Below are 10,000 nucleotides of genomic sequence, written 5' to 3'. Positions count from 1 at the left end.
CAGCAGCCCTAAGAAGAAAACTCAGTTCAGCCTCTTGTATCTTTAGTCCCCTTCTTTTGGTCACGACGCAAATCTCATGGGTTTTTAGCATCCACGGCGGCCAGCGTTGCAACCGCTTTAGCACTTTCAGGGTCAATGTACGAAGCCCCAGTGGCCTAATGGATAAGGCACTGGCCTCCTAAGCCAGGGATTGTGGGTTCGAGTCCCATCTGGGGTGACATACAGCAGAGTGGCGCAGCGGAAGCGTGCTGGGCCCATAACCCAGAGGTCGATGGATCGAAACCATCCTCTGCTATCAGCGTTTTACACCATGGAGGCCTCAAGACAACCAAAATGGTGTGCGACCAGAGTTGCAACAGCTTTAGTACAAAGCTCCAGTGGCCTAATGAATGGGGAACTGGCCTCCTAAACCAGGGATTGTGGGTTCGAGTCCCGTCTAGGGTGACATAACAGTGAACAGCTCTGGCCCCCCTTTCCCTCTCCCCCTCCCCCTAAGCAATAACTGAATTTCAATGAACACAAACTACACCTAGAGCAGAGTGGCGCAGCGGAAGCGTGCTGGGCCCATAACCCAGAGGTCGATGGATCGAAACCATCCTCTGCTATCAGCGTTTTACACCATGGTGGCCTCAAGACAGCCAAAATGGGGACCTCAAGACAGCCAAAATGGTGACCTCAAGACAGCCCACATGCTTCCACAAAGCAGATTGGCAAAACCATCTGAAAACACTAGTAAATGCCACCTTAGGTTAACCTCAACTACCTCAGGGGCCGTCTTTCAATGAAAAAGAACAGCATGATCAGAGCTGCTAACATCTCTAAGCCTGAGCCAGCAGCCCTAAGAAGAAAACTCAGTTCAGCCTCTTGTATCTTTAGTCCCCTTCTTTTGGTCACGACGCAAATCTCATGGGTTTTAGCATCCACGGCGGCCAGCGTTGCAACCGCTTTAGCACTTTCAGGGTCAATGTACAAAGCCCCAGTGGCCTAATGGATAAGGCACTGGCCTCCTAAGCCAGGGATTGTGGGTTCGAGTCCCATCTGGGGTGACATACAGCAGAGTGGCGCAGCGGAAGCGTGCTGGGCCCATAACCCAGAGGTCGATGGATCGAAACCATCCTCTGCTATCAGCGTTTTACACCATGGTGGCCTCAAGACAGCCAAAATGGTGACCTCAAGACAGCGCACATGCTTCCACAAAGCAAATTGGCAAAATCATCTGAAAAAAGTAGTAAATGCCACCTTAGGTTGACCTCAACTACCTCAGTGGCCGTCTTTCAATGAAAAAGAACAGCATGATCAGAGCTGCTAACATCTCTAAGCCTGAGCCAGCAGCCCTAAGAAGAAAACTCAGTTCAACCTCTTGTATCTTTAGTGCCCTTCTTTTGGTCAAGACGCAAATCTCATGGGTTTTAGCATCCACGGCGGCCAGCGTTGCAACCTCTTTAGCACTTTCAGGGTCAATGTACGAAGCCCCAGTGGCCTAATGGATAAGGCACTGGCCTCCTGGCCAGGGATTGTGGGTTCGAATCCCATCTGGGGTGACATACAGCAGAGTGGCGCAGCGGAAGCGTGCTGGGCCCATAACCCAGAGGTCGATGGATCGAAACCATCCTCTGCTATCAGTGTTTTACACCATGGTGGCCTCAAGACAGCCAAAATGGTGACCTCAAGACAGCGCACATGCTTCCACAAAGCAGATTGGCAAAACCATCTGAAAACAGTAGTAAATGCCACCTTAGGTTGACCTCAACTACCTCAGTGGCCGTCTTTCAATGAAAAAGAACAGCATGATTAGAGCTGCTAACATCTCTAAGCCTGAGCCAGCAGCCCTAAGAAGAAAACTCAGTTCAGCCTCTTGTATCTTTAGTCCCCTTCTTTTGGTCACGACGCAAATCTCATGGGTTTTAGCATCCACGGCGGCCAGCGTTGCAACCGCTTTAGCACTTTCAGGGTCAATGTACAAAGCCCCAGTGGCCTAATGGATAAGGCACTGGCCTCCTAAGCCAGGGATTGTGGGTTCGAGTCCCATCTGGGGTGACATACAGCAGAGTGGCGCAGCGGAAGCGTGCTGGGCCCATAACCCAGAGGTCGATGGATCGAAACCATCCTCTGCTATCAGCGTTTTACACCATGGTGGCCTCAAGACAGCCAAAATGGGGACCTCAAGACAGCGCACATGCTTCCACAAAGCAGATTGGCAAAACCATCTGAAAACAGTAGTAAATGCCACCTTAGGTTGACCTCAACTACCTCAGTGGCCGTCTTTCAATGAAAAAGAACAGCATGATTAGAGCTGCTAACATCTCTAAGCCTGAGCCAGCAGCCCTAAGAAGAAAACTCAGTTCAGCCTCTTGTATCTTTAGTCCCCTTCTTTTGGTCACGACGCAAATCTCATGGGTTTTAGCATCCACGGCGGCCAGCGTTGCAACCGCTTTAGCACTTTCAGGGTCAATGTACGAAGCCCCAGTGGCCTAATGGATAAGGCACTGGCCTCCTAAGCCAGGGATTGTGGGTTCGAGTCCCATCTGGGGTGACATACAGCAGAGTGGCGCAGCGGAAGCGTGCTGGGCCCATAACCCAGAGGTCGATGGATCGAAACCATCCTCTGCTATCAGCGTTTTACACCATGGTGGCCTCAAGACAACCAAAATGGTGTGCGACCAGAGTTGCAACAGCTTTAGTACAAAGCTCCAGTGGCCTAATGAATGGGGAACTGGCCTCCTAAACCAGGGATTGTGGGTTCGAGTCCCGTCTAGGGTGACATAACAGTGAACAGCTCTGGCCCCCATTTCCCTCTCCCCCTCCCCCTAAGCAATAGCTAAATTTCAATGAACACAAACTACACCTACAGCAGAGTGGCGCAGCGGAAGCGTGCTGGGCCCATAACCCAGAGGTCGATGGATCGAAAAGCATCCTCTGCTATCAGCGTTTTACACCATGGTGGCCTCAAGACAGCCAAAATGGTGACCTCAAGACAGCGCACATGCTTCCACAAAGCAAATTGGCAAAATCATCTGAAAAAAGTAGTAAATGCCAAATTAGGTTGACCTCAACTACCTCAGGGGCCGTCTTTCAATGAAAAAGAACAGCATGATCAGAGCTGCTAACATCTCTAAGCCTGAGCCAGCAGCCCTAAGAAGAAAACTCAGTTCAGCCTCTTGTATCTTTAGTCCCCTTCTTTGGTCACGACGCAAATCTCATGGGTTTTAGCATCCACGGCGGCCAGCGTTGCAACCGCTTTAGCACTTTCAGGGTCAATGTACAAAGCCCCAGTGGCCTAATGGATAAGGCACTGGCCTCCTAAGCCAGGGATTGTGGGTTCGAGTCCCATCTGGGGTGACATACAGCAGAGTGGCGCAGCGGAAGCGTGCTGGGCCCATAACCCAGAGGTCGATGGATCGAAACCATCCTCTGCTATCAGCGTTTTACACCACGGTGGCCTCAAGACAGCCAAAATGGTGACCTCAAGACAGCGCACATGCTTCCACAAAGCAAATTGGCAAAATCATCTGAAAAAAGTAGTAAATGCCACCTTAGGTTGACCTCAACTACCTCAGTGGCCGACTTTCAATGAAAAAGAACAGCATGATCAGAGCTGCTAACATCTCTAAGCCTGAGCCAGCAGCCCTAAGAAGAAAACTCAGTTCAACCTCTTGTATCTTTAGTCCCCTTCTTTTGGTCAAGACGCAAATCTCATGGGTTTTAGCATCCACGGCGGCCAGCGTTGCAACCTCTTTAGCACTTTCAGGGTCAATGTACGAAGCCCCAGTGGCCTAATGGATAAGGCACTGGCCTCCTAAGCCAGGGATTGTGGGTTCGAATCCCATCTGGGGTGACATACAGCAGAGTGGCGCAGCGGAAGCGTGCTGGGCCCATAACCCAGAGGTCGATGGATCGAAACCATCCTCTGCTATCAGCGTTTTACACCATGGTGGCCTCAAGACAGCCAAAATGGTGACCTCAAGACAGCGCACATGCTTCCACAAAGCAAATTGGCAAAATCATCTGAAAAAAGTAGTAAATGCCACCTTAGGTTGACCTCAACTACCTCAGTGGCCGTCTTTCAATGAAAAAGAACAGCATGATCAGAGCTGCTAACATCTCTAAGCCTGAGCCAGCAGCCCTAAGAAGAAAACTCAGTTCAACCTCTTGTATCTTTAGTGCCCTTCTTTTGGTCAAGACGCAAATCTCATGGGTTTTAGCATCCACGGCGGCCAGCGTTGCAACCTCTTTAGCACTTTCAGGGTCAATGTACGAAGCCCCAGTGGCCTAATGGATAAGGCACTGGCCTCCTGGCCAGGGATTGTGGGTTCGAATCCCATCTGGGGTGACATACAGCAGAGTGGCGCAGCGGAAGCGTGCTGGGCCCATAACCCAGAGGTCGATGGATCGAAACCATCCTCTGCTATCAGTGTTTTACACCATGGTGGCCTCAAGACAGCCAAAATGGTGACCTCAAGACAGCGCACATGCTTCCACAAAGCAGATTGGCAAAACCATCTGAAAACAGTAGTAAATGCCACCTTAGGTTGACCTCAACTACCTCAGTGGCCGTCTTTCAATGAAAAAGAACAGCATGATTAGAGCTGCTAACATCTCTAAGCCTGAGCCAGCAGCCCTAAGAAGAAAACTCAGTTCAGCCTCTTGTATCTTTAGTCCCCTTCTTTTGGTCACGACGCAAATCTCATGGGTTTTAGCATCCACGGCGGCCAGCGTTGCAACCGCTTTAGCACTTTCAGGGTCAATGTACAAAGCCCCAGTGGCCTAATGGATAAGGCACTGGCCTCCTAAGCCAGGGATTGTGGGTTCGAGTCCCATCTGGGGTGACATACAGCAGAGTGGCGCAGCGGAAGCGTGCTGGGCCCATAACCCAGAGGTCGATGGATCGAAACCATCCTCTGCTATCAGCGTTTTACACCATGGTGGCCTCAAGACAGCCAAAATGGGGACCTCAAGACAGCGCACATGCTTCCACAAAGCAGATTGGCAAAACCATCTGAAAACAGTAGTAAATGCCACCTTAGGTTGACCTCAACTACCTCAGTGGCCGTCTTTCAATGAAAAAGAACAGCATGATTAGAGCTGCTAACATCTCTAAGCCTGAGCCAGCAGCCCTAAGAAGAAAACTCAGTTCAGCCTCTTGTATCTTTAGTCCCCTTCTTTTGGTCACGACGCAAATCTCATGGGTTTTAGCATCCACGGCGGCCAGCGTTGCAACCGCTTTAGCACTTTCAGGGTCAATGTACGAAGCCCCAGTGGCCTAATGGATAAGGCACTGGCCTCCTAAGCCAGGGATTGTGGGTTCGAGTCCCATCTGGGGTGACATACAGCAGAGTGGCGCAGCGGAAGCGTGCTGGGCCCATAACCCAGAGGTCGATGGATCGAAACCATCCTCTGCTATCAGCGTTTTACACCATGGTGGCCTCAAGACAACCAAAATGGTGTGCGACCAGAGTTGCAACAGCTTTAGTACAAAGCTCCAGTGGCCTAATGAATGGGGAACTGGCCTCCTAAACCAGGGATTGTGGGTTCGAGTCCCGTCTAGGGTGACATAACAGTGAACAGCTCTGGCCCCCCTTTCCCTCTCCCCCTCCCCCTAAGCAATAGCTAAATTTCAATGAACACAAACTACACCTACAGCAGAGTGGCGCAGCGGAAGCGTGCTGGGCCCATAACCCAGAGGTCGATGGATCGAAAAGCATCCTCTGCTATCAGCGTTTTACACCATGGTGGCCTCAAGACAGCCAAAATGGTGACCTCAAGACAGCGCACATGCTTCCACAAAGCAAATTGGCAAAATCATCTGAAAAAAGTAGTAAATGCCAAATTAGGTTGACCTCAACTACCTCAGGGGCCGTCTTTCAATGAAAAAGAACAGCATGATCAGAGCTGCTAACATCTCTAAGCCTGAGCCAGCAGCCCTAAGAAGAAAACTCAGTTCAGCCTCTTGTATCTTTAGTCCCCTTCTTTTGGTCACGACGCAAATCTCATGGGTTTTAGCATCCACGGCGGCCAGCGTTGCAACCGCTTTAGCACTTTCAGGGTCAATGTACAAAGCCCCAGTGGCCTAATGGATAAGGCACTGGCCTCCTAAGCCAGGGATTGTGGGTTCGAGTCCCATCTGGGGTGACATACAGCAGAGTGGCGCAGCGGAAGCGTGCTGGGCCCATAACCCAGAGGTCGATGGATCGAAACCATCCTCTGCTATCAGCGTTTTACACCATGGTGGCCTCAAGACAGCCAAAATGGTGACCTCAAGACAGCGCACATGCTTCCACAAAGCAAATTGGCAAAATCATCTGAAAAAAGTAGTAAATGCCACCTTAGGTTGACCTCAACTACCTCAGTGGCCGTCTTTCAATGAAAAAGAACAGCATGATTAGAGCTGCTAACATCTCTAAGCCTGAGCCAGCAGCCCTAAGAAGAAAACTCAGTTCAGCCTCTTGTATCTTTAGTCCCCTTCTTTTGGTCACGACGCAAATCTCATGGGTTTTAGCATCCACGGCGGCCAGCGTTGCAACCGCTTTAGCACTTTCAGGGTCAATGTACAAAGCCCCAGTGGCCTAATGGATAAGGCACTGGCCTCCTAAGCCAGGGATTGTGGGTTCGAGTCCCATCTGGGGTGACATACAGCAGAGTGGCGCAGCGGAAGCGTGCTGGGCCCATAACCCAGAGGTCGATGGATCGAAACCATCCTCTGCTATCAGCGTTTTACACCATGGTGGCCTCAAGACAGCCAAAATGGTGACCTCAAGACAGCGCACATTCTTCCACAAAGCAAATTGGCAAAATCATCTGAAAAAAGTAGTAAATGCCACCTTAGGTTGACCTCAACTACCTCAGTGGCCGTCTTTCAATGAAAAAGAACAGCATGATCAGAGCTGCTAACATCTCTAAGCCTCAGCCAGCAGCCCTAAGAAGAAAACTCAGTTCAACCTCTTGTATCTTTAGTGCCCTTCTTTTGGTCACGACGCAAATCTCATGGGTTTTAGCATCCACGGCGGCCAGCGTTGCAACCGCTTTAGCACTTTCAGGGTCAATGTACGAAGCCCCAGTGGCCTAATGGATAAGGCACTGGCCTCCTAAGCCAGGGATTGTGGGTTCGAGTCCCATCTGGGGTGACATACAGCAGAGTGGCGCAGCGGAAGCGTGCTGGGCCCATAACCCAGAGGTCGATGGATCGAAACCATCCTCTGCTATCAGCGTTTTACACCATGGTGGCCTCAAGACAGCCAAAATGGGGACCTCAAGACAGCCAAAATGGTGACCTCAAGACAGCCCACATGCTTCCACAAAGCAGATTGGCAAAACCATCTGAAAACACTAGTAAATGCCACCTTAGGTTAACCTCAACTACCTCAGGGGCCGTCTTTCAATGAAAAAGAACAGCATGATCAGAGCTGCTAACATCTCTAAACCTGAGCCAGCAGCCCTAAGAAGAAAACTCAGTTCAACCTCTTGTATCTTTAGTGCCCTTCTTTTGGTCACGACGCAAATCTCATGGGTTTTAGCATCCACGGCGGCCAGCGTTGCAACCGCTTTAGCACTTTCAGGGTCAATGTACAAATCCCCAGTGGCCTAATGGATAAGGCACTGGCCTCCTAAGCCAGGGATTGTGGGTTCGAGTCCCATCTGGGGTGACATACAGCAGAGTGGCGCAGCGGAAGCGTGCTGGGCCCATAACCCAGAGGTCGATGGATCGAAACCATCCTCTGCTATCAGCGTTTTACACCATGGTGGCCTCAAGACAGCCAAAATGGTGACCTCAAGACAGCGCACATGCTTCCACAAAGCAAATTGGCAAAATCATCTGAAAAAAGTAGTAAATGCCACCTTAGGTTGACCTCAACTACCTCAGTGGCCGTCTTTCAATGAAAAAGAACAGCATGATCAGAGCTGCTAACATCTCTAAGCCTGAGCCAGCAGCCCTAAGAAGAAAACTCAGTTCAACCTCTTGTATCTTTAGTGCCCTTCTTTTGGTCAAGACGCAAATCTCATGGGTTTTAGCATCCACGGCGGCCAGCGTTGCAACCTCTTTAGCACTTTCAGGGTCAATGTACGAAGCCCCAGTGGCCTAATGGATAAGGCACTGGCCTCCTGGCCAGGGATTGTGGGTTCGAATCCCATCTGGGGTGACATACAGCAGAGTGGCGCAGCGGAAGCGTGCTGGGCCCATAACCCAGAGGTCGATGGATCGAAACCATCCTCTGCTATCAGTGTTTTACACCATGGTGGCCTCAAGACAGCCAAAATGGTGACCTCAAGACAGCGCACATGCTTCCACAAAGCAGATTGGCAAAACCATCTGAAAACAGTAGTAAATGCCACCTTAGGTTGACCTCAACTACCTCAGTGGCCGTCTTTCAATGAAAAAGAACAGCATGATTAGAGCTGCTAACATCTCTAAGCCTGAGCCAGCAGCCCTAAGAAGAAAACTCAGTTCAGCCTCTTGTATCTTTAGTCCCCTTCTTTTGGTCACGACGCAAATCTCATGGGTTTTAGCATCCACGGCGGCCAGCGTTGCAACCGCTTTAGCACTTTCAGGGTCAATGTACAAAGCCCCAGTGGCCTAATGGATAAGGCACTGGCCTCCTAAGCCAGGGATTGTGGGTTCGAGTCCCATCTGGGGTGACATACAGCAGAGTGGCGCAGCGGAAGCGTGCTGGGCCCATAACCCAGAGGTCGATGGATCGAAACCATCCTCTGCTATCAGCGTTTTACACCATGGTGGCCTCAAGACAGCCAAAATGGGGACCTCAAGACAGCGCACATGCTTCCACAAAGCAGATTGGCAAAACCATCTGAAAACAGTAGTAAATGCCACCTTAGGTTGACCTCAACTACCTCAGTGGCCGTCTTTCAATGAAAAAGAACAGCATGATTAGAGCTGCTAACATCTCTAAGCCTGAGCCAGCAGCCCTAAGAAGAAAACTCAGTTCAGCCTCTTGTATCTTTAGTCCCCTTCTTTTGGTCACGACGCAAATCTCATGGGTTTTAGCATCCACGGCGGCCAGCGTTGCAACCGCTTTAGCACTTTCAGGGTCAATGTACGAAGCCCCAGTGGCCTAATGGATAAGGCACTGGCCTCCTAAGCCAGGGATTGTGGGTTCGAGTCCCATCTGGGGTGACATACAGCAGAGTGGCGCAGCGGAAGCGTGCTGGGCCCATAACCCAGAGGTCGATGGATCGAAACCATCCTCTGCTATCAGCGTTTTACACCATGGTGGCCTCAAGACAACCAAAATGGTGTGCGACCAGAGTTGCAACAGCTTTAGTACAAAGCTCCAGTGGCCTAATGAATGGGGAACTGGCCTCCTAAACCAGGGATTGTGGGTTCGAGTCCCGTCTAGGGTGACATAACAGTGAACAGCTCTGGCCCCCATTTCCCTCTCCCCCTCCCCCTAAGCAATAGCTAAATTTCAATGAACACAAACTACACCTACAGCAGAGTGGCGCAGCGGAAGCGTGCTGGGCCCATAACCCAGAGGTCGATGGATCGAAAAGCATCCTCTGCTATCAGCGTTTTACACCATGGTGGCCTCAAGACAGCCAAAATGGTGACCTCAAGACAGCGCACATGCTTCCACAAAGCAAATTGGCAAAATCATCTGAAAAAAGTAGTAAATGCCAAATTAGGTTGACCTCAACTACCTCAGGGGCCGTCTTTCAATGAAAAAGAACAGCATGATCAGAGCTGCTAACATCTCTAAGCCTGAGCCAGCAGCCCTAAGAAGAAAACTCAGTTCAGCCTCTTGTATCTTTAGTCCCCTTCTTTTGGTCACGACGCAAATCTCATGGGTTTTAGCATCCACGGCGGCCAGCGTTGCAACCGCTTTAGCACTTTCAGGGTCAATGTACAAAGCCCCAGTGGCCTAATGGATAAGGCACTGGCCTCCTAAGCCAGGGATTGTGGGTTCGAGTCCCATCTGGGGTGACATACAGCAGAGTGGCGCAGCGGAAGCGTGCTGGGCCCATAACCCAGAGGTCGATGGATCGAAAC

The 10,000-nt window shown here is 50.6% G+C and overlaps 1 protein-coding gene and 15 non-coding genes across 16 annotated transcripts in view; 15 read left to right on the top strand and 1 right to left on the bottom strand.

The window, feature by feature from the left end:
* The window catches only part of mgll (monoglyceride lipase), a 126,878-nt gene that overhangs the window by 47,355 nt on the left and 69,523 nt on the right, over positions 1-10,000 (bottom strand). The window lies entirely within an intron of this gene.
* Positions 145-217, top strand: trnar-ccu (transfer RNA arginine (anticodon CCU)). The gene has a single exon. It is a non-coding gene; the product is annotated as a tRNA-Arg (tRNA).
* On the top strand, positions 974-1,046 carry trnar-ccu (transfer RNA arginine (anticodon CCU)). The gene has a single exon. It is a non-coding gene; the product is annotated as a tRNA-Arg (tRNA).
* trnar-ccu (transfer RNA arginine (anticodon CCU)) lies at positions 1,965-2,037 on the top strand. The gene has a single exon. It is a non-coding gene; the product is annotated as a tRNA-Arg (tRNA).
* trnar-ccu (transfer RNA arginine (anticodon CCU)) lies at positions 2,461-2,533 on the top strand. The gene has a single exon. It is a non-coding gene; the product is annotated as a tRNA-Arg (tRNA).
* Positions 3,267-3,339, top strand: trnar-ccu (transfer RNA arginine (anticodon CCU)). The gene has a single exon. It is a non-coding gene; the product is annotated as a tRNA-Arg (tRNA).
* On the top strand, positions 3,763-3,835 carry trnar-ccu (transfer RNA arginine (anticodon CCU)). Its single transcript has one exon. It is a non-coding gene; the product is annotated as a tRNA-Arg (tRNA).
* On the top strand, positions 4,754-4,826 carry trnar-ccu (transfer RNA arginine (anticodon CCU)). Its single transcript has one exon. It is a non-coding gene; the product is annotated as a tRNA-Arg (tRNA).
* On the top strand, positions 5,250-5,322 carry trnar-ccu (transfer RNA arginine (anticodon CCU)). The gene has a single exon. It is a non-coding gene; the product is annotated as a tRNA-Arg (tRNA).
* On the top strand, positions 6,057-6,129 carry trnar-ccu (transfer RNA arginine (anticodon CCU)). The gene has a single exon. It is a non-coding gene; the product is annotated as a tRNA-Arg (tRNA).
* On the top strand, positions 6,553-6,625 carry trnar-ccu (transfer RNA arginine (anticodon CCU)). Its single transcript has one exon. It is a non-coding gene; the product is annotated as a tRNA-Arg (tRNA).
* On the top strand, positions 7,049-7,121 carry trnar-ccu (transfer RNA arginine (anticodon CCU)). The gene has a single exon. It is a non-coding gene; the product is annotated as a tRNA-Arg (tRNA).
* trnar-ccu (transfer RNA arginine (anticodon CCU)) lies at positions 7,568-7,640 on the top strand. The gene has a single exon. It is a non-coding gene; the product is annotated as a tRNA-Arg (tRNA).
* trnar-ccu (transfer RNA arginine (anticodon CCU)) lies at positions 8,559-8,631 on the top strand. The gene has a single exon. It is a non-coding gene; the product is annotated as a tRNA-Arg (tRNA).
* trnar-ccu (transfer RNA arginine (anticodon CCU)) lies at positions 9,055-9,127 on the top strand. The gene has a single exon. It is a non-coding gene; the product is annotated as a tRNA-Arg (tRNA).
* trnar-ccu (transfer RNA arginine (anticodon CCU)) lies at positions 9,862-9,934 on the top strand. The gene has a single exon. It is a non-coding gene; the product is annotated as a tRNA-Arg (tRNA).

Source organism: Trachurus japonicus, chromosome 7, assembly GCF_045865225.1.
Source record: "Trachurus japonicus isolate A0001 chromosome 7, Traja_1.0".
Lineage (NCBI taxonomy): Eukaryota > Metazoa > Chordata > Actinopteri > Carangiformes > Carangidae > Trachurus > Trachurus japonicus.
The sequence above is the reverse complement of the archived record's forward strand: the minus strand, read 5'-3'. Positions and strand labels throughout refer to the sequence as shown.